General features: G+C 48.3%; 1 protein-coding gene across 4 annotated transcripts in view; it reads left to right on the top strand.

The window, feature by feature from the left end:
• Positions 1-16,796: 16,796 nt before the first annotated feature.
• LOC119446282 (arginine-glutamic acid dipeptide repeats protein-like) overlaps positions 16,797-27,609 on the top strand; it is a 66,865-nt gene continuing 56,052 nt past the window's right edge. For 2 of the 4 annotated variants that reach the window (XM_037710670.2, XM_037710669.2), the window contains exon 1: positions 16,798-16,937. The gene's annotated coding sequence lies outside the window, so the exon portion shown is untranslated. Of the gene's footprint in view, positions 16,938-22,717; positions 22,871-27,609 lie in introns of those variants that run through there. The other 2 variants (XM_037710672.2, XM_049664054.1) reach the window with 2 other exon arrangements.

The following is a 27,609-nucleotide window of genomic DNA, read 5'->3' as shown; positions in this document are numbered from 1 at the left end:
CGTTTTCTGTTTGTGTTGCTTGTGTGAAAGTGCCAATCGTGAAGAGCAGTGTATGGACTGATTTGCATTTTTCTTTTTTCAACTCATAGGAACGTATGGGCTGCAGAGACGTTCATGCAGAAACCTTGTCTAGTTGCCATAACTCTGAGCCATGCATGAGTTTGCGACTACTCTGCATTAACCTACAGCCTTTTTTCTGAGGTAGCACCTGTACTACTTAAACATTTTGGTGTAAAATTGAACTTCTTAAAATGTTCTCCACCTCTAGCAGGTTTCATAACATTTGGGCCACATTCACTTTTTCAACAAGTTTCTTTTTTGAAGATGTAGACAACAGCTGGCAGAATTTCGCAACAAAATAATACCTCGGTCACACAAGGCACTTTCAAATCTTGATCTAGCCCGATCAGGATTGAATTTCTCCAAGACGACTAGCTCTTTTGTGCAAGCCACAGAAGGGAGCCAATCACAGTTCTGTAATTCGATTCCTGCCGGGCTCCATCTTGACTAAATGTGCCCCTTGTGACTGGGATATTAGTCCTGTCTAGATCCGGAGGGCTGTGTTTCATGACTTAGAAGTGTACAGAACATTTCAAAGCTGTAAACTTGTGCTGTCTCACTGTTAAAACCACATATACTGACTGATAACTGTCAGCAGTACCAAACGGTGCAACGTCTGCGATGGTTACTTTTGAAGAGTTTTGTTCTGGAGTATACATTAGTAGGGACAGTGCAGCACCAATGTTTCCAACAATATGAAGAATCAAGGTATGAGAACTAACCGTTATACAGGAAACATTAAGAAAAGTCTTGTGTAAATGGCTTGATTGCTCAACATACAATTGCTGGGTTGCAACTCTCAAGCAATGAAAACTTTTTTTAGTGCTGGCAAGAAGCAAATGGCTGACATGAAACAAATCTGTGGAGTGACAAGTAAAAATGACGAACTTAAGTAATCAAAGCTGTGGGAACTCCAGCATATGTGTAACAGGGGTGGAGGGGGCATGGTTTTAGTGCATTACAAGAATGTACAAGAGCTACATCAGGTTGCGAACAGAGGCGAGGTCAATGACAAATGGTGTCGATCATCTGAATGCTGACCATATTGGATTGTGCTGCAAAAAGACTGAGCATAAGCAGAATGAAGACCTTCTGCTTGTGCTCATCTTTTTTGCACTGCAGTTAAATGTGACAAGCCTTTACTAACACGCTCGATCTTCTGTTTTGCATCTTAACACAATAAAAGTAAAGTTGGGGGTTTAAACACTGAAAGCAAGTGCAGTCCCCCTGCAAATGCAAACAGCCTCCCCCCCCCCCCCCCCTCAAGAAATTTATTGCGTGGCATCAAAAAAGAAACTCGAATTTCAGGATACGCCAGAAGCAGGCAATCAAATCGTAGCAGAGGTTCAAATATACTTGGGGTCCTTCGTTTTTGGGTTTCATATATATATATTTTTAATTGGGTGGTGTTTTCCTTAAGAATAAAATGGGGGATATTGTTTTCTGGCAGCCCAACATTTGGGATCTTTCTGTTTACTTTTGCAAACGAATAACACAAGCAATGGTCTCCTTTCGGACACACATGTTCTATATAAATGAAATCACTCGCGGGAGCATGTAATAAGAATGAGAGCTACTCGTAAATCATGTGACGAACTAATCTCTACAAATCCTTGTTGTTAGGCATTACTAATATATTGAAAAGAAATAGCAATAACAAAAACAACAAATGGGAGACTTGGCTGCATAGGTCGGCAGTGTGGGAAAATACTCACACTCACTCACCACAATTTTTTCCAGGCCCTGCACTCACTCACGTTCACGATCACCTCCACTCACACTCGCAGCACTCACTCATACTCGCACTCACTTCCACTCATCCTCACTGGCGCTCACTCGCACTCACCTCCACTCACACTCACAAGCACTCACTTGCACTCGCTTCCACTTACACTCACTGACACTCACCTGCACTCACTTCCACTCACACTCACTCGCACTCACCTCCACTCACACTCACTGGCACTCACTCGCACTCGCACTAACCTGCACTCACACTCACTGGCACTCACCTCCACTCACACTCACTCGCACTCACTGGCACTCACTCGCACTCACCTCCACTCACACTCACTCACACTCACTCGCACTCACCTACACTCACACTCACTGGCACTCACTCGCACTCGTACTCATGCCTTTGAAATGAGTGTGAGTGAGTGTGCCGATCTATACCGCTCCCAATTCGTGTATATTCATAATGAAGCTCCCAATTTAGCACCTGTTGCATCGGGAGTGCGCCAGTGTTTTGGTCCTAGTTTTATTTTTAATATACATAAAAGATTTGGCTTCCCAATTACATGGTAACATCCGTCTATTCGCTCACTATTGTATTTCGTACCGCAAAATTAATCGCAGTGATAATCACCATATACAAAATTCTGCCTTTTCTTGCATGGTGTCAGGAGTGGTAGATGACTCTAAATGCCGAAAAATCTGTAACGCTAACAGTAAGTCAAAAGAAACAGATATCTGATTTTACTTACATTATTAATGACACACCTCTCACTAGTGCATTTCAGCGTAAATATTTAGGTGTCACTTTAACACACGCTCTTCGATGGGAAAGCCATGTTAACAAAATAACCTCAAGTGGAAGTTAATGTACATGCCGAAGCACTAAAGCGACTCTTCTTTCTGAGAAGACACCTTCGTCTTGCGACCCCAGATACAAATCTGCTGGCCTACAAAATGGTTGTTCAACCAGTGCTGGAGCACGCCAATATTGTTTGGTTTCCCTACACAAATAAACTAATTGCAAGAATGGAAAGGGTGCAGAGGAAGGCACCCCGAGCCACACCGAGCCGCACCCTCCAAGCGCAGTCGCGAGCACTTTTCTTGCCACATTGTAGCGGGGACAGTCACAGAGTAGGTGCTTGATTGTCTCCTCGCGGCCACAGTTGTCGCAAGCCGGGCTGTCAGCCATTCCAATGCGGAAGGAATAGGCGTTCGTGAACGCCACGCCGAGCCACAGGCGGCACAGAAGTGTTGCTTCCGCTCGTGGTAACCCTGGTGGAAGACGGAGTTGCAGACATGGATCCAGTCTGTGGAGGCGTGCGTTGCTGAAGTCACTGGTGTTCCACAGAGTCTGCGTAAGCTCGCGTGCGAGGGAACGAAGTTTTGTGGCTGCGTCTGTTCTCGACAGTGGTATCGATACAATAGGGGCACCATCGTGGGCCGATCGGGCAGCGTCATCCGCACTGTGATTTCCCGAAATTCCGCAGTGACCCGGTATCCACTGGTAGATGATGTTGTGCCCCTTGTCGGTTGCGTGATGGTGAAGTAGTCGGATGTCTGCGACTAATTGTGCGTTAGGTCCGTGGTTGAAAGGGGACAGCAGGCACTGGAGAGCTGCCTTCGAGTCAGAAAAAATGGACCATGACTGTGATGATTTGGGACCAATAAATTCCAGAGCAGCACGGATAGCTGCGAGTTCTGCAGCCGTCGATGATGTAATGTGAGACGTCTTGAATTGGATGGTGACAGATTTCACGGAAATTACCACTGCTCCAGCTGAACTTTTGGAGGAGACAGAACCGTCCGTGTAAACGTGGGTGCGTTCTCTGTGCTTTTCATGCATGAATGAAAGCACGGTTTGTTTGAGGGCGAATGACGACATGTCCGTTTTTTTTTTTATACCGGGAATTACAAGAAGGGCTTGGATTGGATGCAGGCACCACAGTGGTAGAGATGGTCGTGCTGCAGGCGTGAAGTTCGACGGTAAAGTTCCATGGCTGGCGGCAATAATCCTGCTAAACGCTGAACGAGGTCGAGCGGCAGGAAGGGAGGCGAGATGATGCGATGGAAGTCGGGCGAAGTGCCTGATGTGCATCCTTAAAGCGTCGACTTGAATGTACGTAGTGATGGGGTGATCATGCGCGATGGCTATTGTTGCTGCCGTGGATGCACACCTGGGAAGGCCAAGACATATTCTCAGAGCTTGAGCTTGCACAGACTGGAGGACACGGAGGTTGGTCTTACCGGTCCCACTCAGTACAGGTAAGCTATAGCGTAGGAGACCCAGGAATAGTGCGTTATAGAGTTGGAGCATCGCCCTCACAGATGCACCCCATGACTTTCCCGCGAGAAATCTGAGAACATGGGTTACCATGGTCAGCTTCTTTTTTAGGTAGGAGATATGAGGACTCCAGGAGAGGTCTCGATCGATTGTCACTCCTAGAAAACAGTGCGTCTTCTCGTAGATGATTGGCTGTCCATTAATTTTGACAACATAGGGTCTCATTGCTTTGCGCGTGAAAGCGACCATGGAGCACTTCTCTGATGACACCTCCAGACCTCGTGCTTGGAGATAACCTGATGTAACTGTGGCCGCTTTTTGGAGTCTGGCGCGCACCTGGGGACGCGTAACTCCTGATGACCAAATACATATATCGTCCGCATAGACCGACACGTGGACGGATTGCGGAAGGGAATGAACTAGGTCGATGAGCGCTAGATTAAATAGAGTGGGGCTCAAGACTCCACCTTGTGGTACGCCACGGTAGGTGTTGTGCTGCGATGTCATACCATCCTCTGTTTGCACAAAGAATGACCTGTCCTTCAAATAGCTGATAATCCATCGAAAAACAAGGCCACCCAGGCCGACATCGCCCATAGCGTCCAGGATGGCTCGATGAGTGATGTTGTCATAAGCGCCTTTAACGTCCAGGAACATCGCCGCTGACAGTCTCTTTAGGGTTTTTTCGTACTGAACCGACGAGACAAGATCTATGACGTTGTCTATAGAAGAACGTCCGCGTCGGAAGCCTGCCATAGCGTCAGGGTATATCTCGTATCGCTCTAAGTACCACTCCAGACGTGTCAGCACCATCCTCTCCATCACCTTTCCTAGACAACTGGCCAGAGCAATGGGACGATAAGACGCCACGTCTAGAGGTGATTTGCCTGGTTTGAGCAGAGGCACAAGGCGGCTGGACTTCCATGCTAGAGGAACCACTCCTTCACGCCACGAATTATTGTACACGTCCAGAAGAGCTTGCCGAGCTGTTTGACCGAGGTTGGCAAGAGCTGCGTACGTCACCCCGTCAGGTCCAGGCGATGAGGAACGTCTGCACGCTGCCAATGCCGCTTGCAACTCCTCGGTCGAAAACAGATTGTTCATACGAGAATCCCTCGAGATGGGAACGTCATAGGAATCATGCGCGGTGAACGAGGACGGTTGGCCGGCAACCTTCAAACAGAAGTCCTCCGCTACGTCTATCTCTCGGCGACCTTGGTAGAGAGCCAGGCATTTGAAGGGGTGGCGCTGTTACGGCGATGTTCGAAGACCGCGCGCCGTCCTCCATATATATGACAGGGGTTTATGGGGGTCAAGAGAATCACAGAAACTCTTCCACCTTAGAGACTGCAGTAAGTTGATCCGACGCTGGATCTTCTTCTGTATGCGTCTCGACTCCCTTAAGTCGTAGATGGAGCCGCACCGCACCCTGAGCAGGGAACAACAAACAATCATCAGGCGCATTCAGGCGAGTTCACTTACCCACCCTGCCCTGATGAATAAATTCTACCCAGAAACCGAAGAGGACATTTGTCCATTTTGCAAAAACAACACAGGCACCCTCGCACACATCCTGATGGAGTGCACTTCACTCAAATCTCCTATACCCCCCATTCTCCCTCCGTCCCCCACTACCCCACCCCATGAGCGATGGGAGACCTTACAGTTCAACCCCGCCCTGTTGATCCAGCTCGCGCTGGCGGCTAGGGGCCAGGAGCTGCTGGCCGTGTATGGGTCCCGAAACCAGGGAACCACCCCGTCCGACGTCTGAGAAGACGCCGTCATTTGAGCTCACTAAATGTTTTTCCCTCTCTCTCTATTTTAATAAATACAAGTTAACGGATTCATGGACTGAATTATTAAAGAGAGCTGGTTTATTAACACTGCAAAGTAGAGCAAAACTAGCACGATTAAAGTTTTCGTTTCAATTTATTCATGGTGACAAACATTGACGTATCCGTATTAAGTTCTTAGAATGGTTCTAGATCAACACGCCAGAAGCACTCACCTAAAGAATACACTTCAACCCGAATTGCTTTAAATGTTCATATTTGCTTAAAACAATTGGAGAACGGAATGAACTTAGTCGTTCCATTACTAACGCTTTATCTTTAAATAACTTCTTCATAACTTCGAGTGGCCGCCAACTTGGAACAGTGTTCGCTCGGAGCTTGCCCCTCGCTGATCATCGAGGAGGGAACGGCAGACAGACAAGACGTAAAACAAACTGGTTTAATACATCGCTACGGGCGAGCGAACATGAAGAAACAGACCAACTAGTGCATGACAGCAACTGCAAAAAAGTTAAGAAGCTGAGTTCTTATCTACAGCGCAGGGCGCTCTCTCTTTATATCCCGTTCGGGGTTCTGTCTTCCATAGGTCGGCGCACTCACTCATGAGTGCACTCACTCACACTCACTCATTTCAAAGGCGTGAGTGCGAGTTTATTTCATACGAAGGCATAGGCGGAAAGTTTTCATTTTCCCGAGGGGGGGGGGGGGCTGGGGCTTGACCAGCTTTCCGAACCCTACCCATGTATGCATATACATATTATTACAGTCAATGTAGCAGCATTAGTAGAAGAGGAGGAGGGTTAGCGGAGAAGACGAAAAAGAGAACGTTTTCTTGCTCGTTCGAGGCTCGCCCTGAGGCCTGTTTAATAAACACCGTTTGTCTCGCGTCGTAACAGTTTTTGGTGGAGGTGCTGGGTACTTGAAGTAATGACGGACCCGGAGCCATTTATTCTTCGCCGGAGTCGTCGCCTCGCCGGACTACCCCCTTCGCCTGTTAACATGACCAACGAAGGAGACGCTCGGGGACCGATACCTGCTGCTCCGGGATCAATGCCTGCTGGTACGTGGCGCTACTACCGAGAACCTCGGGTTTTCGCCGGGAGAGCAGGTGAAGATGTAGAAGAGTGGCTCAGACATTACCAATGGGTAAGCAAGTCCAACGACTGGAACACCACCGACCAACTAAACAACGTTGTCTTCGCTCTCACTGACACTGCCCTGATGTGGTTTGAGAACCACGAAGAATTATTAACAACGTGGGAACGTTTCGTTCATGACCTAAAGGAATGCTTTGGCGACTCGGACGCAAAAAAAAAATGCGCAGAGCACACCCTGGCACAGAGAGCACAGCTACCAGGGGAGACTTGCACTGCCTACATCGAAGAGATCTTGAAATTGTGCAAGCAAGCCAATGCAAGAATGTCCAAGGAAGACAAGGTCGGGCACCTGCTCAAGGGCATAGCAGAGGATGTGTACAATTTTCTGATCGGCAAGGACAGTCTCGCTTCAGTGTCTGATGTCATGAAGCACTGCCGTATGTTCGAGGCGCTGAAGATGCGCCGAATAACGCCAAAGTTTGGCCGATTGGCCAATGTTACCACTGTGGCCAGCATCGATATGAGCTCTTCATTTGACTTGTCGTCGACCATACGACAGATCGTCTGCGAAGAGCTGGACAAGCACACCGAGACGACACGTCGCCTGCCTGATGTCTCTGATGCCTCCTTTTCGCAAGCCCCGGCGACTTCACCACCTTTGAATGGATGGCAACCGTCGGTCAGCGTCGCAAATATATCAGAGTACCGACACGCACCGGCATCGAGAGGCCACTACTCTTCGGATACCCGATTTGAACCTCGCCCTCGTTACGCACGTTCCTCTGGACGCCCCACCACTGGCAATGCTCCGCGTTACGACCCAGTCATTCGTCCTAGGCGTGCAGACGTGTCTGACAGCTCTGAAGACTACCGCAGAAGCCGTCCGCTTCCGACATGCTACGTCTGCGGCGTTCTTGGCCATATATCCCGTTTTTGTCCTCATCGCCAAAGGTCTCCGTACGATCAACTTGCTGCCCCAGCGCCCAACGCCCAATGGCCTTCTATGGCGCAATCGCCTTCTAGCAGCAACTTTTGGCAAGCAAACTTACGGAACCGCTCACCTGCCTCCGATCGTAGCGTGACGCCACCTCCTGTTCCTCGATTGCACCGGTCTCCTTCACCACGGCGTCGTTCAAGATCACCACCACCGGAAAACTAGAGAGCGCGGCCAATGGAGGTGAGGTCGCTGGAGATTCGCTGCTGAAAGATATGCCTCCGCCTGTGTTTATGTTGAAGAACAAAGTGAAAGTCCTCGTTGATGGTGTGTCTACATTGGCGTTAGTGGACACAGGTGCTGTTGTCTCTGTGATGAGTCTCGCTTTCGAAAGGTTATTAGGACGCAAAGTGGTATTTCAATGGAACCAAGTGGCAACATTTTGTGGCGTGAGCGGGGATTCGTTGCGGCCTGTTGGTTTTTGCACTGCACAAGTGTCACTGGGTGGTAGAGTTTTCACGACTGAATTTACAATCCTCCCCCATTCCTCACATGATGTTATATTAGGTATTGATTTCTTACAGATGTGCGGTGCCACCGTTGATTGCCGAACAGGGGAGATGTTTGTGAGTGGTGACATTTCTTACGAGCTCATGCAGGATGCTCCAAACGAGGATGGCGCATTTCATGCCTGTGAGGACACTCTCGTGCCTGCTTTGTCAGCTGTGTGTGTGCCGGTGGGCTGCGCTACTACCACTCATCGGGCCTTCGACGCCACAGTAGAGCCGGCGTATTTACCGTGCATGAAGAAGAATATCTTTCTGCCACATTGTCTTGTGTCTGTTGCTCAGCGGCGCTCCAAATTATGGGTTGTCAACCCTTCAGGCGAAAACGCAGTGGTACCTGCTGGCATGAAGCTTGCTTCCTTCAAAGAGCACAGATCGACGCCAGTTGCCGTGCTCGCAGATGCTCCACATACACGAGTTGACGTCTGCTCGGAAGACTCGAAGATTCTGCCAATGATCAGCAAGTCGATCGGCATGGACGAGCGTCGTACATTAGTGAACGTCCTGACTAAACACTTAAGCATCTTCGACTTCGCCCAGGGTGATAACGCGCCGTCCATTCCTGAGTCTCGAACCAAACACAGAATTAACACGGGGTCGGCGCAGCCTGTTCGACAGAAACCCTATAGAGTGTCACCGTCAGAGCGCCAGGTTATCGACGAACAGGTTCACGAAATGCTACAGAAAGGAGTAATTCAGAAGCCATCTAGTCCGTGGGCTGCTCCAGTTATACTTGTGAAAAAGAAAGACGATAGTTGGAGATTTTCTGTGGACTACCGCCGTCTCAATTCCATTACCAAGAAAGACGTTTACCCTCTTCCAAGGATTGATGACGCATCGGATTGCCTTCATTCAGCATCCTACTTTTCTTCTGTAGATTTGCGATCGGGGTACTGGCAAATCCCAATGCACCCGGCGGATAAAGAAAAAACGGCCTTTATAACCCCAAATGGCCTTTTTTTTTTAGTTCAACGTCATGCCGTTTGGGCTTTGCAATGCACCCGCGACTTTCGAAAGATTTATGGACACCATTCTTCGAGGCCTCAAATGGCATATTTGCATGTGTTACCTAGACAACGTTGTCATCTTTGGAAGCACTTTTGAAGAGCACAACAGGTGCCTGGAAGTCGTCTTAGACTGCATCGAAAACGCCGGCCTAGTACTCAATTCTAAGAAATGTCACTTCGGTGAGCGGCAGACATTGGTGCTTGGCCATCTTGTAGACAAGGATGGTATCAGGCCTGATCCACAAAAGACAGCAGCTGTTGAAGCGTTTAAGCCTCCTCGGTCTGTTAAAGAGCTTCGTAGTTTCCTAGGCCTCTGCTCTTATTTCCGCCGATTTATACCTGCTTTTGTCGATGTCGCCTATCCCCTGACTTGTCTTCTGCATAAGGACGCCGTTTTTTAGTGGACTCACGAGTGCGACGCATCTTTTCGTCAACTGAAGTTCTTACTGATGACGGGTCCCATCCTTCGGCATTTCGATCCAGCTGCACCAACAGAGATCCACACCGATGCGAGTGGCGTTGGGGTCGGTGGAGTCCTCGTTCAGCGATGCTGCCGGAACGAGCATGTCATTGCTTATGCGAGTCGTACGTTAAGTAAGCCTGAACGCAATTACACCGTTACGGAGCAGGAATGCCTAGCGGTCATTTTTGCTGTGTAACGTTTTCGCTCGTACGTGTATGGACGCCCATTCACAATCGTCACAGATCATCATTTGTTGTGTTGGCTTGTCAATCTTCGTGATCCCTCTGGTCGACTCGCGCGCTGGGCTCTACGTCTCCAGGAGTACAACTTCACAGTTTCATATAAGAGTGGTCGCCGACACGCTGATGCTGACTGCCATTCGCGAATGCTGCTAAACACCACTCTATGTGATGCCGATAACTTTGATCATTTGATTGCTTCTTTGGCACCTGCATTCCCTGATAAAGAGACCTTCGAGAAGGAGCAGCGAGAAGACTTCAGCTTAGAGCCACTTTTCAACGCGCATGACTCCACAACAAGCCGAGGATATTGTGTTCGTGATGGCCTCCTCTACAAGAGGAATTTCGCAACCACTGGTGCCCGCTTCCTTCTTGTAGTTCCGGAGAAGCTACGCTCTTCTATTCTGCAGGTTATGCACGACGATCCTACCTCCGGACATCTCGGAGCAGCGCGTACATTTCATCGTGCCCAAGAACGGTTTTACTGGCCCCGAATGCGTCGGTCGACTGAAATGTATGTGGCCAGTTGCGCTCAGTGTCAGGCCCACAAACACCTAACTACGACGCAAGCCGGCCTCCTACAACCACTGACGCCTCCGAGCTCTCCTTTTGAGCAAGTTGGAATTGATCTCATGGGTCCCTTTCCCCGCTCATCGAAAGGGAACCGTTGGATCATCGTATGTGCCGACCATCTGACCCGGTACTGCGAGACGGCTGCTTTGCCATCTGCCACCGCCAGCCAAGTTTCCTTTTTCCTCCTGCATTCGATCATTCTCCGTCACGGCCCTCCTCGAGTAATCATCAGTGACCGTGGCCGCCAGTTTACTGCAGATGTCGTGGAAGAGCTTCTTCAATTATGCGCTTCCAGCTATCGCCACTCGACACCATATCACCCGCAAACAAATGGGCTGACCGAGCATACCAACCGCACACTGGTGAACATGTTGTCCATGTACGTCGCATCGGACCATAAAAACTGGGACGACATTTTGCCATTCATTACATACGCTTTTAACACAGCAAAGCACGAGACTACTGGCTACAGCCCGTTTTTCCTACTCTACGCTCGTCCACCGCGTCACACACTGGACACCATATTTTCTTTCTCCACCCACGACGATCTCACCATCGCCGAGATTCTGTGTCTCGCTGAAGAAGCTCGACGCTTGGCCCGCATACGTACTCTGGCTTCGCAAGAGCGGTCAAAAGCATGGTACGACAGGCACCATCGAGATGTCACCTATTCTCCAGGGGATCTAGTCTGGCTATGGTGTCCGGTGCGCAAACGTGGCCTGTGTCAGAAACTTCTTGCCAACTATGCTGGCCCGTACGTTATTGTTGACCAGCTCAGTGTAGTGAATTATCGACTGGCGCGTTTCACCGCAACTGGACGGCGCTCCACCAAGACTGAGGTTGTGCATGTCGCTCGTCTCAAGCCCTTCACACCGAGAACTTAGCTGACTTGCCCGGCGGGCTTCGTCTAGGAGGGGAGGAATATTACAGTAAATGTAGCTGCATTAGTAGAAGAGGAGGAGGGTTAGCGGAGAAGACGAAGAAGAGAACGTTTTCTTGCTCGTCCGAGGCTCGCCCTGAGGCCTGTTTAATAAACACCGTTTGTCTCGCGTCGTAACAATATATATATATATATATATATATATATATATATATATAATCGATACAAAATCTCCAGGTGTTGTCCTTCCTTTTAACCAAAACGACAGGTGACTGCTGATGGACTGCACGAAGGCTCGATGATATCTTTGGAGAGCATTTTGTGCACCTCCGTTTGAATCACCTGGCGTTCAGCCGCAGACACACGGTAGGACCTCCGGTGTATAGGAGGAGCGTCGCCAGTGTGAATTGGATGGGTGACGACACGGGTTCAACCTAGCGGGCGATTGCCAAAATCAAAGGTGTCTTCATAGGACATCAAAATGCGGCGAAGGGCGCCAGCGTAAGCAGGTCGCAGGTCAGTAGCTATCATTGGCGTAAACTTGTCGTTGCGTGAAGTAGGAGGGGCGGAAGCTGCAGCAGTGTCGAATCGTGGTTCGGGTGTAAGAGCAGCTACTCCACAGTCTTCCAAAGGGAACAGCACAGCAAGAGATACACCCTCAGGAAGCAGTTGCAGACAAGAACCAAAGTTCAGAAGAGGAAGCCACGCTTGGTTGTTGACAAGAGTTTCAATTGAGCTTGGTAGTGCTATTTGACATGCCAGGAGGACATTTCAAAGTGGGGACACCACATAAGGACCATCTCGAAGTTGTGGAAAAGGCGACAACATATATATATATATATATATATAACCTTTAATAACAGTTACACTGGAAACTTCGCGTGACCTTGAAAGATTGTTCACTCAACTGACGAGCTTATATGAGTATTTGCAAGACCTCAGAGTAGGAGACAATTCAGTTTTATAGCCTGAGTCCCCTCGTACCGCCAAGAGACTGGCGTCTCTTGGTTGAGCCATGCGACAAGTGGATTCAGTTAAACACATTAGGGAGATACATGTGTTTTGTGCGCATTAAGTCACACAAGTACACATCTATGAAAAAGCAATGCAACGCCTTGTAAAAGATTTAATACAAAAGATACAATCAAGAAATCTTTTCCTGACGAAAGGTCAGTTATTGAGGAGATAAGACATAACATATATAAACATTAAATGATATATAACAATTTCTGAACACAGCTTATGACTAGAATGATTAGCATATGTATAATGGGATTCCATAACGCCATAGTTTCATTACATGTCAAAGCATGCCTTATGCCACTGGTCTCGGTTATTTTCCGGAAGCAGAACAAAGGATTATAGAGTAAAAATTATCAGGTGCCCAAATAAATAAACATATTAACAAATAAATAAATAAGACAGCGATATCTCAAAAGCGTGAAAGGACTCGATAGCAAATATAGGAACAACGTGGATTCTGTTATTGAGAGGTAAATGCAGTATATGACAAATAAAAATTAATAAGGAAAATGCATAACATGGACTGGGGAGTTTTACAAATAGCGCAACCACGCGTCTTTTCTTACCCAAATGCCCTCACTCTGCTTGCGCTGTTATGGACCCCATTTTCGTTCTTTTGTATAACTTTTTGCATTGTTTTCTAAGCCAGGTGGTTTGTTTGACTTGTAAGTTGGTGCCTTTCTCTCTCCTATTAAAGACATCAGTTTGTTGTCTAATGCGATGATTTCACCATCATTGAAAAAGTGTTCGTTCAGGTACTTGATGTGGAAATGAAGTCGTCGGCGATCTTAATCAAATTGATTTTGCAGGAGAGTTCTTTGTGAGCGTGAAAAAATTGCCAGATGGTTCAAACGGGCTTGTCCAGTTGTCAAACCCAAAACATTTGCTTTCTCGCCGAAGGCAAGAAAAGGACCTCTCGAATGTGGTCGACGAGACTGGTATGGCCAACGCAATTTTTTTAGCTTGGCCATTTCCGGCAAAAGGTTTCGCAAGTGTTCGCCCTTACCCGCCGTAAACATGTGCACGACGTCCCCAAATGTGTGCAATGATGCCGACCTTTGCTGGCTTAAAATGTCAATCAGCATATCTCTGTGCAAAATCAGGCGTCCTGGTTCAAGGTTGTCACCGTAGAACTGTGTTATATATGCTTCGTCTTCCTTCCCTATGGCAAGCTGCTCAATGTGGGACTTATGCTGCCATATATCAAGTGGATAACTGTTGTTTAATGAAGGCAGCACTGTGTCAAGTGCTTCATAGAACCTCTGGCGGTACATGTCACTCGCTGATGGAAACACGTGAGCTGAGGAACCTTCTTGATAGCGGCGTAGAGTTTTCTTTTGCCTAGCGGCTAGAACACACGGGTCCTCAACTTCTACTTTTTGTGCCTCTGCCATACATATGTGGGTCAGGCGCTTCATTTTGGAGTTAATCTGCGCCGAGTTCAAGCTTGGGCCATCCGAGATGGCTGGTCCCTTCGCGTGCCCTGTCTCCCTGCATGCCTAGTGTTATGTTTCTGCTGGTGCTTATACGGTGGAAAATATGCTTCCTTTTCAGCGTCAGATGGGTTCTGGCGAAGTACCGATAAGCGAGGTGCCCACTGTTGGTTTTTTGTTGGTGCTCATGCTGTGTTTGTAGGCGGTGCACATTGCAACGTCCGCAGCCGCGCTAGAAGCGAGCTTGACGCCTGTTTTCTATTTCTCCTTTTATTTCGACAGCAATTGTGTCGACACCCCACCCAGGCAAATTTTCGCTGTCATCATCGCCGTGATATTCCGTATAAAGTCCAAAAGTCATATGAGTGAGTGACCCATACACTATGGGTGCGAGAAAAAGCCCGTAATGCTGAGCCGTAACACTTGATGGACATTATCTTCCCATGCGCTTGATATTCGAGTTAGTTGGATGCCATGTGATCAAATGCACGCATGGGGAGGAAAGCATGCGTCTTGTCATCTAGCCCTACCGCAGCTGCAAATTACTGTGTGCGGTTGACGCTTACGCGGCCCGCGTGCCGTATCCAATTGTTGGTAATCATTGGGGGGCGCAATGATCAAGGGCGAGCACGGATGACTGCTAACTTCATGCGCACTGTCTTCCTTAGGCTGTTTTTCCGTGCCCCAAGTGTTGCAGATCGCATAGCCTAAGTTAAGAGACAGGGGTAATTGGAGATCGCTCACAGAAGCAGTCTTGTAGTGGACATAAAAATATGCGGATGATGATGAATCTAATTTTCGGAGTCGCAGTGAATCGCATGGCTGTACGAACCGTTCGCCCCCGCTGCCGGCATTCAACATGATGCCAGTGTTGTGATAGCGACTGCTCGTGGTCATCCCGCGGCATATTTATAGGTTTACATGGTCCGGCATTGCACAATGTTTGTTATTTTAACTAGTGAGTTAATTGTACTACAATTCATATAGGCGATATAACCAACGTACAGACTCGTGTGAAGGCCGCACTTTTTTTGCCGCAATTTTGACGAGCCTTACAAGGGACCGGGCCATTTTATCTAATTTTTTCAGCTACGAGTATGAAATCCGCCGTAAACCTCCGCGATCGCCTCCTCTCGCCATCTATAGTCGTGCACAATTTTAGAAGGCAGCGGCATTTGCCCCTCAAAGGCGGATGCACGCAAGCATCCACCAATGGGCGTGCACTCCAGACTGACATCATGAGCTGGACGGCCCCATCGACGGAGGACATGGCAGCCCGCGCTTCGAGCTGGGCCGAGTCGCGTCAGCGCGACTATTTCTTTAGGACTATTTTGTCCTGTGTACACATTGAAATATAATGTGTCTGTGCATAGCGTTCACTCTGGAAATAAAAAAAAAAAAAAAAAAAAACATGTTGAAGTGAAAAAGAGATGGATGAGGGAGCCGCCGTTGGTGCTTCTAATGTGCTTGTCTTCCTATTGCCAGGGTTTTCAGAAATAAAGCGAAATTATGAATAAAAGCCGTGCACGTCCGCGTCAACAATGATGCAGTTAGCGTTTAGCCACAATAACATTTTAAGGGAAGATGTAGAGGCAACTCAAAAGAACCCATAAACGGTTTGGGTAAGAGGACTCTGGTACTGACATTTTAGGAGCGGGGCTTTGGAGGGGGCTCGAGCCCCGGAGCCCCGTCACTCCTCACGACGCTGCGGCACACGTATGCATGGAGCGCTACGTGTTGCGCATCGTTATCTCGTTATCATGGAGCGTCTTCGCATCAATTATGTGCTTCGGATGCTTGCTGCTGCGTTTCACCAAATACGTTGTCATAATTTGTTACATTTCGCGGATTGCGAATAGCTTATCTGCCTTAATTGCATCCGGTCTTGCAAGACCACCATGGTTGCTCTAGCTGGCTTTACATTTTTATCCAATTTTTTCTGTCCAATATTTGCGACAGCAGGCAGCACTAGTGCGCTGTTGCATACTGTCATATGCTGCATATGTCCTTTAATTTTATACTACACGAAATTGATTTTTCGCGCTAAATTGGTTGCTATTTTTGCGGTAAGATTTGTACAATAGAGACACGTACCGCGAGCGCGCTATGAAGAGCCAAGAGGAGGCGTTGGAAGAGCAGACCAAGCAGGTCGATCGTGCATCGGGACTCAACAGCATAAATATTACGGCTAAATAATTTGCCGTATGAATGCTACTGCATGTTTAATTTCCTGTTGCATGCGGAGGGATGCCTTGAAGAGTGTTTTATTGAAAGAGGCGCTTTTCGCGGGCTTGCCGGTGGTCTCTACAGCAATTCTTCGTGCACATCTTTGTTGTAAATGGGTTGAATGTGTTGCGCGTTCTGATCGACCTTGATTGCTCAGGCACGTTTGATCAGAAGAGATTTCGCTTTTCACCGCTGTGCGCGGGAACTGTGGTTTCAGTTTCGGTGCGGCTTATGAGCGGCGTGCAGTCCGCGCCGCCGCCGCCATGCAGCGCGAGCGAGAAGTAAAGAAGCGCGAGAAATCGGTCGGGCCTTCGCGGCGCGAGCGGTGTCGCATCGCTTCGCCAGCGTCGACAATTAGGTAGCGACCGCAGGGGCGACCCCCGATTAACACCGATTAAGACCGCAGGCAGGGGTTGAGTGGGCTCGCACTCCCTCGCAGCGATCGTTATCGCTTTCGTAGGGCGTGACGTCGCCGTGACGTGTGTAGTTGTCACTCCGTTTTTCAACATGGCGGAGCTGTTGGAAGTAAATAGAAATGGATTGGCCTCCTCTTTGTAGCCGAATCATCGATTCGGCGAAGAAGGCATGACCCCGCATCGAGGGAGTAACTTTTCGCAATATAAAGGTAAATGTCTCCCTTGCGTATTGATGGCAAGAAAGTCTTTCCGTCCGCGTTAGCCGTGCGGACTAATTGACCGTGTCCCGCGAGAGCGTTGTTCGCTAGGCCTAACATATTTAGAGGTGCACTGCATATTAAACGCCGCATATTATGCGTACGCACCCGTGCATCATCGGTATGCATTCGGTCAAACTATGCCCGACGCATGCAACGTGTCTTGCAACGGGAGCACTTGAATTGGTCCGCACTAGCCGACGCGTTTTCACGCGAACGTGATAGCAGTAGCAGCAATGGCTGGAAGTAATTAACGATAAGCTCGGAATAATTTGCACCGCAGCGGCTAATCCGGTGCGCGAATCGCTTCCGATACCTAGAGCATTTGAGAAAGCCCTGCCTCCTTTCCTACTACGGTGAGTGTTGTGTTTATGCCTGCGATTTTATGCCGCTTTGCAGTCGCGCATTGCTTGCACGCTGGCGTCACTCCGAACCTGGCTGCTCAAAGGCAGTCTTCAATCATTTCGGAATTCGCTGGCGAAGTGGAACACTTTGGACCAGGGCCGCTAGCGCACCTACATTGCGAAATCATCGCCGCACACGCAGCGTTTGCTCCTGCACGGAATCGCGTGGTGCGTGCAAAGATTTTCAAAGATGAGCTTCGACGCTCCAGTGTGGGCGGCCTCGAAGCCGTGCTACGGGCGATCGGTGCTACTTTGGGGAACTTCGCGCGGAGTTTGTATGAAATAAAATCTCGGCAAAAGAAGGAACAACGCTTTTCGCACCTTCGTGCCAACTTGGCACGCGCGTGTTGTGGATGTTTTTATTGGCACGATTAGTATCTGCTTCCCGATTCGTCCGCGCGTTGTAATGTTGCGACGAATTGAAGCTCTGCGGCGGCCGGGGTGGGTTCTCTACGGGCTGGCGATTAAAACTCTGCGGGAGGTGAGAAATCGTGACTGTCGCTCCCTTTCGACGGCTGTCTTGCGCGAGTGCTAGATTCGTCGTGGGACAAACGTTCCGCTGCCGCAGGGTGGTTTTGGGGGGAGTCTGCGTCAAGTTTTGTGTGTGTGTGTTTGTGTGTGCGTGCCTTGAGCAGCGAGAAAGAATGCGATGAAGAACGAGTTCTTTCGGCGTCGACTAGTAGTAGTTGCTCGTTGCGGCGAGCCTTGACCTTTATTTTGCGGGCCGAACAGGACAGCAGCGCGAGCCCACTTTTTTGTTGGACGTTAGAGGAAGTTGCGCCGAACGGTTCGCTGAGACGGGAGAAGGCCGCGAAAATGAGCGAGAAGACAAGACATGCTCGCGCCGTAGAGAATCCGACGGAGCGCAGCGGCGGCTAGTGGGGGGGATGGATAGGATAGGGCGTTTCGTGGTGTCTTGCATTTCCGCCTCGGCGTCGATGGCTTTTTGGCGCCGTTGTTATTGCGTTGCGACGGCACGCTCCCGAATGTTCTCGGCCTTCCTGTGCTGTGCGTCAAAGGCTGTTAGCGTCGAAAAATAACCCCCGATCACAGCGTTTTCTCTCTGTCGTCGTTGCCAAAAAGAAGAATCGGCGTGCGCGCCGCCCTCCGAACGAGTCTTGCAACCGCTTTCCTTTATCGAGCGAGCATAGAGGAGCGAGCGTCAACACGTTTCGTTGTTTGTTCTCAAACGCGCTGACTTCGTCAAGGAAAAGAAAAAAAGGCGACGAGGTGCTAAAAGAGGAGCAGCAGCTCTTCGCGCTTCTGGCAGCGTCGGCGGCAACGGCGATCGCGTCGAAGCGAAACGGTTCTCACCACCCTCTCTTCCCTTCCTCCCCCACTTTTATCACTTAAAAAAAAAAAAAAAAAGTTTTCTCCGAGTCCATGTTCCGGATGTGTTTGACTGCCGGCGGCGGTTGTCGACTGCCGCCGCGGTTTCATGACCCGGAGCGTCTCTTTAGCCACCTTATTTTCTTTCACGATGAGTCAAACACCGAAAGGTCTTGCTACTACGTGAAAGGAATGCCGTCTGCATCTTGCGTTCCCCTCCTCCTCCACCCCCCCCCCCCTTTTTTTTTACCCTACTGTCACCTGTGTTTGTCTCGCACGCGCCGACTTGAGAAAAAAGGTGGATAACTGTGGTGCCGGAAAGCTGTGAGAACTGAAACAGGAGTAAAAGAATGAAATAAAAAAGGGGGAAGCCTTTCACGAAATGGCCTTTTGTATGCACCTCGCCACTCACTCGTTCGCGCGCACGCACGCGCCGAGGAGTTGAGGTTGCACGCGCAGCTGCGTTCCTTTCCATTGCCTTTTCCATTGTTATTGGGTACGCGCGCGTTTTGTTTCCGTGCTTTGTTTGTTTTTTCCCGTAGCCTCCTCGTTTTCCTTCTTGTCTTTCTGGGCGCTGGGACTTCGCAATCATTACTTCGCGGCCTTTGTGGAAAGGGGCCGAAACAAGAGGCGTGCGGCAACCGCGCCTCTGCATGTGGGGCAGCCAAACGCCGCCCTAGAGAGGCGATTGCGATCTTTCCGAATTTCTGTATCTTTCATTTCCCGAGAGATATAGATAAGAGGAGTGTGTCCCGACGTGGTCATTTTTGTTAACATCTTGCGACGGAGATCAGCAAGAGGAACCCAAAAATCGGAAGCAGCTAGTGGATGATGAAACAGTCATGCTCACATGAATGTATGAAGTGGTTGCTGCGGCGGCTCAGTGGCGTCCTGCTGGCAAGCACAGGGTTGCGAGTTCGACTCCCGGCCATGTTGCGATGGTCACGAAATACAAGGATGCACATGTACTTTGTCTTGTGCGCATGTGAAAGCACATCCCAAGATGGTTCCCGAAGCCCCCTGCTACAGCGTCTGTTAGCTTCCTTTCGAATGTGAACCCCCATAATTTAACCTTAATCTATGTGTGGAGTGACGGAGTATAGAGTCGGCAACAAGACGAACACGTGAGCAGCTAATGTGTGAACCAATATGTTCATACATTGCAGCCAAGTTTCGAGGGGGGATGTTGAAATTGTTTTGTTGCCTTATGAGAGGACCTGAGTACTACATTTACGAGAAGAGAGGGACACTTAATTCTGATCGTCTGCTTGCGCACTGCCGAGACATGAAGACTGCGCAGACTACCTTGCACTGTTTGCTCTTCCTTCCTTTGAGTCATTCCTTGTGTGCCGACCGGCTTGTGTCTGCTATTGCTCTCGGGCACTGTGTACTTTTCATCGTGCACTCTTTGGTGCTGCCTCCAAGAGATACATTTAAAATATAGCAGGTGTAGTACAAATCTCTCAGATTAGGAGCAGTTCCATGTTTTTTCGAGTTGCAGTACTGTTTCCCCAAGAGAACTTCATTCTCCACCTACAATAGAACTTTGTTCTGGTGTCTCTATCTGCTTTGCCAGTGAGTCCACATGATCTTAAAAAACCTTGTTGTAAGGAATGAGCCTGTTTTAGTTGGTTTGGTTATATGGAGCAAAAAACAAAATGTTCTCTCTGTTAGTGCTGTTCAGTGTTCAGAAGCCCTTCAACAAGAGAGTTTTAAGGAGAGTATTAAATATGCTCTGCAACACCTTTTGCTGGCTTGGGTGTTTCATTTCTGTGGAAGGAAGCTGGACCAATAGTGATTGCATCAATAGTAACTGGTGAAAAATATGCTGGAAGAGGTGATGTCAACAGTGAATGGAGTTAGTAATGGGCAATTGTTAGTGTAATAGAAAGAGCTCGCTATAACCCTGCTTCGCGGTATCCTGTTTTTATGGAAAAGTGTTACATTTGTCTTGTAGATACAGCTCGATTGGCACCTCTCTCAAATTTTCTTAAGCATTCTAATAGACATAAAAGCTTCTTCTCAAGGAACCTGTTTTATACTGCACCTATTGTTAGCTGAGGCACCACATCCTATCTTGTGAAATAGGGTCATAAACAAACATCTCGGTTGTGGCATAAAACGGAGATAACTGTTCCTCATTTGGGGTCTGCTTTTGTATGTGTGTTATACGCAGGGACTGAGTGGTTGTTGGGCAGAAGTTAAGTATCGGCCATAAAATATCCGCAAAGTTAGGGCTGCCAAATAAAAAGAGAAAGAGTCCTGGGCCTTGTGTAACCAGCCTTTATCATTATAAACGGGTCCTTAATGGAGCAGACGGGCGCATTGTTCTTACTGTTCAGCCCGGGAGAAAAGTGAGCTGGCATGAAAGGCCATGAATAATTGCGCCGTAAGCGGAAAGGGGCGAGCAGTGTGAACACCTGCTTAAGCAGTTGGTCAGGGAACGGTAATTCAGCGAGGAGAAGAAGCTGCGCAAACAGTTTCGCCGCTTGTATCATTTTTCACAGTGTCGGAGATTTCTTATCTGGCTCTCTAAACATAAGCGGCTGCGTGCTTCGAGGGCTCCGAGCTGGTGCGTGGGACAAAGCGGCACCTTTTGTTTTCTTTCTCTCGTTTTCTGTTAGCCTTGTCGTAGTCCTTCCCGTAGTATGCATGTGAAGTACCTCGCTTGTTTGCAAAAGCGGTGATCCTTCAAAAGGGCAACCTTTGCGTTGACATATCAGTCAAGTGGAGCAGCTGGCAAGCTTATGAAGTGTCATAGGAAGTCCTGCATGTAAAAAAGCAAAAAGAAAGTGGGTAGAGTGGCAAATTGCTTTTACGCATCTGTGTGTCCGTGTGCAAACCTTTTAAGGCTGAATAAATATATATTATTGGCCGCAGCTGGAGGGAAAAAAAATCCAAAGTAGTGTTCAGGCAGGTTTTATTTTCTGCATTTTTGCTGTTCTTCAAGCAGAAGTGACTGTTGCAATGCATTACATAGGCATGTACAGAGAAGAAAGAATAGCTAGTCAGAAGACCTTAGTTGCTGAATTTTTGTTCCCAATTCTTTCAGCACTCAAGATAGACATGATTCACTGAAGACTATGTCATGTTTTTGTTTTCTTGTACGCTAAACAAATCTTGGGTACCAAATAACCCAACTTTACTATACTAACATATTGCTAAGCTGTACTAACAATTTAAGCTGTAACCGAGGCTGTAATAATGATTAGTTGTTTCACCTGACAGTGGTGCATTCATCAACCAATTTTAGGCTTTGGCCAGTACAATGCTTTTAGACATATACAAATTAAAACAAAAAGAAAAAACAAAGTCTGTAGGCTTCCAGGTCTAATCTGTGCTGTAGTTGAAAATGGAATGCTCACCAGCTGTGCCTTCAAAGTGCAACACACACTGCTGTGTCTAGAACAGATGAAATGCGAACAGAGATGCAAGCACAAAGAATGCAAGAGTGCATGGTTTTCAGATAAAGGTGGAATGTGTTTTCTCTTATAAAGAATGGTGTATGGCATATTGTAATCGACACTAATGTCTTCCCTGCGTAAAGCACTGTCTTCCGTATGTTTCCAGTGCTTTTAGTTTTTCTGTTTGGGTTTCATTTATCCACCATAGTCCGTTTACCAATTCCCCCCCCCCCCCCTCCTATTTTCATTAGAAGGCCAAAACAATGCATTGAAAAGTCATGACATGCCGATAGCCAACACAAAATCTCTCCCTCTCTCTCTCTATTGGTTGAGGGCCATCCTGGCATTTTAATGGTACGTGTCGTCCAACTGTTTAGAGACAGGCACACATGTGTTGAAAGCCTGCCTAAGTCACACATCTGTATCTGCCTGTGTCCCCGTGCATCTGGGTGAACCAGCCATTGTCCCATGGCGCACGCGTGACGTGCATCGATGCTAGTATCTGTGCCGCTGGCAGTTATTGTCGCATTGTGATGCCGCACGCCCATCAATCACAAGGCACTGGAGAATTGCCGCGGGAGGAAGAGCCCGAGAGGGAACGAGTGGGCCATGTCAGACCCGCGTGCCGCGACAGCTGCTGCCCGCGGTGAAGCGCTAAGCAGGCCTAAAGCAGATTGCAACTTGGTTGCTGCGCCTGATCTTTGAGGCCTCGCTGCTTGTCCAATTTACCTCTTGCAGGCACTATTTGGTGAGTGTGCAGTGCCATTGCTGTCGTGGGTGGAGGAAAGTAGGCGTGGTGCGTGTAAGGCTACCTCAAGTGCTGATTTGATGGGAATTTCAGAACAAGCTGTGGGTGAGGGAAGGGTGGGAAAATGGGCTAGAAATAACGGGGCATGAATGGCAAGTCGAAGTGTTGCATTTGTAAGTTTAACCCTTTTCATTTTCAAAGCTGTTTGCATGAGAATTTGAAACTAAGTTTCAGAGTAAAGCCTCTAGACATATCTCTGAAGAGTTTTCAAGCTCGCATGTCGCCCACACCCACCAAATTTATAGACCCTCGACTTAGACTCGGTAGGATGAGAAGTGTGAGAAGGTATGGAAGGAAAAGCCAAGAAAGAAGTCTGTTGTAGCACTCGTTTGACACTAAAACACTCAAAGAAGTTGGTTGGCATTTTGGGTACGTGGTTTGCACCAACGACGATGAAATACAGTTTTACATTTTGCAGCAAAAGAAAATTTATCTGAAGAACTCCCATTTTATCCAGGTCAGGAGTACTATTGGCAATTTAAAATTTTTACAACGCACTTCACTCAGCCTCGAGACAAGCTTCTTGCTCATTAAATAGCAGCTGCTGTCACAAGTGCATGATTGTTTTGGCACCAGAAGGCAGCTGGCCCTGTTAGGCATACAAAGTAGAGCTATTACTCTCGTTCTTTTCGCAGATTTCATTTTCAACTGCTGTAGCTGTGTTTTGGAGGTGCACAATGCGGAAATGCTTGTTTGCCAAGCTTTGGGCACGTGTTTAAAAACCTCATGTGGTCAAAATTAATCTGCAACCCTCCACTTTGGTGTCTCTAATAGCCCTTTGTTGCTTTGCGACATGAAATGCCCACTGATCAAACAGTCAAAATGCAAATGCTCTGAGGGTTGCTGGGTGGCGACATCAATAATGTAAGAGGTGTGCTCCTTTGTAAATTATGCATCCTTCTTATTCTTATGTGTCCTCTAGCAAATGCATGACTATTTGTGTTTGCTTTGTCCGTTACCTCAGAAAGGGGTTGCATCAAGTAAAGAGCCAATATTTCAAGAGTTGTGTAGCACCGGCACCTGATATTAAAGGGCTACGGACACAAAAGTTGGCGGGTGGTTTTTTGCGTTGGGGGAGCAAAAGTTTAACTGTTGAAAATGACGAATACAACAAGCTGCTTTGAAAAAAAAAATAACGAGGAACATCTTTTTTTTTTTTTGCGATTTTCTGTTGCACCTTGCCTCCAAGCGGCCGCCGGCAGAAGCTGAAATTTGACGTCGTAACACCTATAGGCGCACGCGCGTGCGGCCAAGGTCAGTCACAACCGTCGCAGTGTTTCCGGGGGTGTCGGTCCCTTGCAGCGTTTGTTTAACCCCTTTCGGCGATCTGCGCTAGTGGTCCGTCTGAAACATTATCCCCGTCGGCGCTCCACGCAGGTGGTGCGTCTTACATGCGCCTTCCTACGGTCGTCGCTTGGTATTGACACGTTCGTCGCGGTGGAAGGAAATGCCCAGACATTGCTGTTATTGACCCTTTTCGCGGCGCTCCCGTGGGCGCTGCCATGTCTGATCACGTGTTGACGCGTCCATTGCTTGCCTCAGCCGCCTCCGTTGCCTCCGCGTTTACAATGCAAGCGCATGACGCCGGTGCGGCGCAGCAAACCTTCGTTTCGACGCATATCGTAGACGGTGACTGTGTGGTCTACACGAAGCTTTGGCCACAGCTTTAGAGGACATGTAAGTGCTTTCAGAGCTCATTACATCTTGTCCAAACGGCGCGAGCAGCGTATATGGTGCTTGTACTAAAAGCGGGGCTAGAAATGTATTCTAAGCTGCCCAAACTTTCCGCTTATGAATTAAATCGGGATCAATGTGCTTTGCGTTCTTTATTTGGCAAACATTTTGAACCAGCGGCTTGTCATATTTCTGACTTAGTAAAGTTCTTCGGTGCGGCTACTATCTGATTGTTTATTTTCAGCGTCATCACTCGTGGGTGTGCTCTGCTGCGATAAACTTGTTCTTGCTGCGCACGAAGCTTGGAATTTAAATTTTCTGTACTTTGCGGTAGCTCGTAGCAAAGACGTATTATCACTAGTCCCTCACTTACTCTGTGGACCGTCACGAAACATTCAGCTTCCAACATTCGTGTCTTGTCGGTGTAGTCGCTGTCACTCATGCTTCGGCACATTGATTCAAGTGTGCGCCTATTCACTCACACGTTGGCGGTAGGGTGGGTGTAAGTTTTCGTGCGAATAAGGGTGGATGTGTGTAGATAACGTGCGGAAACTTACTATGCCAGTAAGTGGCACTACTTCATTTTGTAACGAGCGGTACTCACTCCCAAGTGCCGACGTTCCGGAGTTGAAGTAATTTCTTTAAAGGTTAGCTATACAGCGCAGGCGGATTAGTTATATTTTTTAATCCTTGAGGAAAGCCGTGCATTGCGAAGGGCAGCAACACAGGCAGCCCTTATGTAGCAGCGGCGACACAGGTTGATTCCATTCCTTAATATGCGAATCACTATTTTTGCGGCTAACTACCGCACACGTCTTCCCTTTATCGTTACACATTTTGCAGTATGAATTGGGCGCAGTGCATTAGCGCACACCCAGTTGCATTTTCGACAGCTGATCGCACAGTAGCAGGGCAGAAGCAGTAATGCTTTCGTATTCGTGCGCATTCGCTGAGGCAGCGTATGGCGCACGGTCAAAAGCGCCATCTCGTTCCTCTGGAGCAAACTGCTCCGCGAAAAGGGTCAATAACAGCATCGTCGGTGGTGACGTGCCGTCGCACACGTTTCCCAGAGACGACAAGGTGCGTGAACTTTGGATACCTGCCTGTCAGCCATCACGCCCAGCTTGGAGACCTCTAAAAAATGACTTCATTTGCACAGACGACTTCGTCGACGATGATTATGTGACCAGCCCGACTGCCTCGGCATGCCGCTCAAAAGGCAACGCCTAAAGCCCGACGCTGTGCCATCGATCTTCTCACAAAAACACAAAGCAGAAATGATCAGCGGCGCGTTTGAAAAGAGGAGGCAAAAAGATGTCGGTACTGTTTTCGTTCACTTGCAGTCTTCTTGAGCAGTGTGAGGCCGAGAGTGCGACGAGATGCCCGTGGCTGGGCACGAAGGCAGTAATGTCTTTAAAAATGTTGGCAAAGCATAGTAAAACAATACAAGGCTAGCACGCGCGAGCGCGACTCACGAGATCAGTCTTGCGTGGCAGCGGGGCAGACACACACACAGCTCTGATTTTCCACAGGCTAAAGGCGGGAAAAACTGGGGAGAACACCAGACAGGTGTTGCCATCTGTCGGGCGGCTGGCGAAGTGGATGTAAGAGTCGAAGGTACTGATACCTCACAGCAGTTGCTCACGCCGACCGCATAAACTATTCAGTCATCCACGCAGTGCTGAAGTACCCCGCAGCTGCCTCGCCTGCGTGCGCTCTTGAAAAAGCAAGTTTACAGAAGAAATGACAAATAATTCTTGCACAAGTGTCTGGTGCAGAGGGAAATCTTTGTGCTACGGTTTGTGAAAACCTGACCAGCACTTCTACGGCCGCCTGCTCTTCGTCGCTTGACGCGGAAGGCTCGTAACCGTAAGCGGTAATATTTCTTGCCAAGTTGGAATGGTCCTCGTCTTCAGATGTGTACTCATCGCTGGTAGAGGGACCAGAACTCGAATCCATGCTTGCGATGGCGGCGTCAGTGCGCTTCGAATGACTGCGGCCAGCCGGCTGGCTATCCGACGAGGGTGTCGTGACGTCACACCTTCCAACTCCCGCGGGTCGGGTGGCGAGGCGCGCGCTCACAAAAACGCCAAACATAAAGCTATCGGCTCAGAAATTAGCTAAGTGACTACTTCTTTTCGGTGTAATCACACACTGAGGATTCATTTTCAGCATTTTCGTAAAGTTTTAGATTTTGTGTCCGTATCCCTTTAACTTTGCCACTGAGGATAGCTTCAAGTAACACTGCAGTGGTTGTTGAATTTCCAGGTTGTGGACACAGATTTGCGGTATTGCTGTTACGATCTTTTTCTTTTATTAGCGTTAAATTGACTGTGATCTGGCAGTGAAATGCAGCCTTTGGCAGCAAGACAGCCCTTTGCAAAATTATTCACCCTGTTTAAGGACATTGGTATTTGTCATCAATCACTGCCACGGAAGGAAAAGGGAGGCATATTTTTTCCAACATTTCCTGTGAAACTGCTGGGCATCTTGCTTTTAGGCTGCAACAGCCCTGCTTTGCTAAGTCAGTCAACTGAAACAGCTGCAAAGGGCCGAGCTATACTTCATTCTATACTTAGCAGGCAACGTTGCAGAAATTATGAGTAGTGTGGTCATAGACGTCTCACACCACTTGTTTCGCAGTGTAGTTACTTTTGTTCTGCGATGCTTTCTATGGAATAACTACTTCATATATCTGCAGCTAGAACCACCGGAGGTAAGGTTATGTCAAATTATGCATTATTTGTGCACCTTTGTGCTTGCAGTAATCGGCATACTACGTTCTGGTTGTGAGCGCAAGTGGTGCGCTGTAACTGCTGGTCGCAGGAACGTATCACTCCGCTAATTTGATGGTAAATCATTTAAGATCTGCGATGCTTTCTATGTACCAATGCATCATATTTTGCTTCACAAAAATACACGGCAATGCCACAATGAATTATATGACACATTCCCATACCTTCCTTTCATATGGGATGCATTATTTCTTGAGCAGTGGGTCTGTT

Source organism: Dermacentor silvarum, chromosome 3 (assembly GCF_013339745.2).
Source record: "Dermacentor silvarum isolate Dsil-2018 chromosome 3, BIME_Dsil_1.4, whole genome shotgun sequence".
Taxonomy (NCBI): domain Eukaryota; kingdom Metazoa; phylum Arthropoda; class Arachnida; order Ixodida; family Ixodidae; genus Dermacentor; species Dermacentor silvarum.
Note: the sequence above shows the minus strand (reverse complement) of the source record. Positions and strands in the feature narration are given on the sequence as shown.